The 2,697-nt window shown below is 38.8% G+C and overlaps 1 non-coding gene across 1 annotated transcript; it reads left to right on the forward strand.

Moving 5' to 3' along the window:
* The first annotated feature begins 253 nt into the window (after positions 1 to 253).
* LOC128118029 (U6 spliceosomal RNA) lies at positions 254 to 360 on the forward strand. Its single transcript, XR_008220969.1, has one exon. It is a non-coding gene; the product is annotated as a U6 spliceosomal RNA (small nuclear RNA).
* Positions 361 to 2,697: the final 2,337 nt, after the last annotated feature.

Consider the following 2,697-nt stretch of genomic DNA (forward strand, 5'->3'; position numbering starts at 1 on the left):
GCTAGGCCTACTCTCCTGCTTGAAGGAGATGTTGAAATTTGTATTTAAAGAATCAGAATTAGGGTTTCTGAGCTCCACTGTCATCAAAATAGTCACCCAAATATAATGACTAAAAGCTTCTGTTTGCCATTGTTGTCAGTTTGGTCTAAATAATAGTACAGAAGTGTAAACAGTGGAGAAGTAACACCGTTTAGTCTCAACTTGGGGGTTACGTTTGGATAAGATGTAAAATAATTTTCGATAAAAAAATGGAATGTTCACTTTAGCAACACATATACAAAACTTGGAGGAATACAGATATTAGCATGGCCTCAGTGCAAAAAAAATGACATTCAAATCTAAGAAATACTTCATATATTTTAGATCGATCACTCGAACTACAAATGAAAAAAGAAGCTTCTGATTTAAACTGTAGCATAGTTCACATGGACTTAACAGCTATATACCACAAATAGGGAACATATATTCTTCTGAGCAGCCCATGGAGCCTCCTCTAAAATAAACCCACATTATAGGCCCCAAAGCAACTTTTAACAAACACAAAAGAACCAAAATAATTTATTCTGTTTTATCAGAACATGGCGAAAATAAGCTAGAAATAAATAGCAAGAAACGGGACAGAAACTAGAGAAATACTTGGAGACTGAATAATACATTCTTGAATCAGCAGAGGGTCATTGAAGAAATCAAGGAGAAATTTTAAAGACTCCTAGACTCAAATGAAAACACCATTTACAAAAACCTTTGGGATATAATTAAGTAAATTCTTTCTGTTGTTTTTGGAGACAGGGTCTCACCATGTATCTCATGGGGTCCAACCTTTAGCAAAAGAACTACAGGCAACTAATGACTGCTGAGAGAGGAACTATTAGTCTTTCCAAGGGTTGAGCTCCCTAATTGATTATCCAATTCCAAGTGGTCAGCCCTGAAATCATATACACATAAGCAACACTAAATGGACACCGCAGGTTATATTGCCTGTTCATGCCTTCATATATGTATAATAGTAATAATCAAGGAAAAGGATTCTATGAATTGGAAAAGGAATGAAGGGAGATATGGGTGGGGTTGGAGGGAGTGAAAATGGGAGGTGTTGAAGGGAAAAAAGGAAAGGGGAACTATTATTTTAATTAGAATTTCAAAAAAAAGTCCTCCAGTAAAAAAAAGCCTTCCACTGGATCAATTCATTGTCAAATTCTACCACTCCTGTAAAGTGCTGTGGTGATGTATTTGTAATCTAGGAGATAAAGAAAGCTTGCCTGAAGATCAGAGGACAGAGCCAGCCACAGAGTTAGTTATAGAGGTCAGGTAGTGGTAGCACACGCCTTTAATCCTAGCACTCGGGGAGGCAGAGATCCAGTCTGGATTTCGGTGAGTTCAAGGCCACACTGGGCTATATGAGACTAATTCAGTGTAAAAGAGAAACAGAGCTAGGTAGTGGTGGCACACACCTTCAATCCCAGCACTAGGAAGGTTGAGACAGGAAGTGATATGGCTGGGCAGAGAAAGGAATACAAGGTGGGAGGAGACAGGAACTCACTCTCTTTCAGGCTGAGGAGTTGGTGAGGTATGAGCTGGTGGCTGTGGCTTGCTCTGCTTCTCTGATCTTTCAGTTTTCACCCTGATATCTGGCTCCAGGTTCTTATTATAAGACCATTTAGGATTTGTTCAGCAAAGTGCTGACACCAATATGCCACAAACTGCTCCCCAAAACAGAAAGGGAAGAAAGCATACCATCCATCCTACAAAGTCAGCACTATCCAGACAGCAATACCAGACCAGGACACGAAAAAGACAGGATAGACCAATATCCTTGATGAACATAGGTCCAAAATCTCTCCAAAAGGAATTCTTGCAATCAAAATTCAAGAACACATTAAGAAGATCACACACCATGATCAAGTTGGTTCAACACACACAAGTTAATAACAGCATCTAAACAGACGTAAGGTCAGAAATCACATGATCATCTCAAAAGAGACAAAGTCTGTGACAAAGTTCAACTTTTCTTCCTTCATGACAAAACCTCTGAAGCAACTCAAAATGGAAAGAAAAGTCTATCAACATAATGAAGATTATACATAGCAAACCTATAGGCAACACTATAATACTAAACGAGAAAAAGCCAAACCATATACTCTGAAATTAGGAAAGAGGCAAGTGCCCAATTTCCTTTTCAATATATTGTATGAACCGTCAACTAGAGTAATAAGAGAAGAGAAAGAAAGAGAAGGGATACAAACAGGAAAAGAAGAAGCTGAAGTATCCTTAGTTGCAAACAACATGATTCTATATTTGAAACACCATGAAGATTCTACCGGAAAATTTATGCCTGACACGTATTTTCAATAACGTAGGATACAAAATCAACATACAAAATCCCTAGCCTTTCTATACACCACCAAAAAACTTGCCAAAAAATGAAATTAAAAAAAAAAAACAAACAAAAAACTGGAGCTGGAGAGATGGCTTAGCGCGTAAGAGCACTGGCTGCTCTTCCAGAGGACCTGAGTTCAATTCCCGGCACCCACATAGCAGCTCACAACTGTCTGTAACTCCAGTTCCAAGGGATCCGATGACACTCACACAGACATATGTGCAAGCAAAGCACCAATAAAATAAATTAAAAAAAAACTGGGTGTGGTGGCTCATGCCTGTGATCCCAGCAGAGGCACCAAGACCAAGATTTCAAGGCCA

This window comes from Peromyscus californicus, unplaced genomic scaffold, assembly GCF_007827085.1.
Source record: "Peromyscus californicus insignis strain IS unplaced genomic scaffold, ASM782708v3 Scaffold_10__1_contigs__length_136768540, whole genome shotgun sequence".
Taxonomy (NCBI): domain Eukaryota; kingdom Metazoa; phylum Chordata; class Mammalia; order Rodentia; family Cricetidae; genus Peromyscus; species Peromyscus californicus.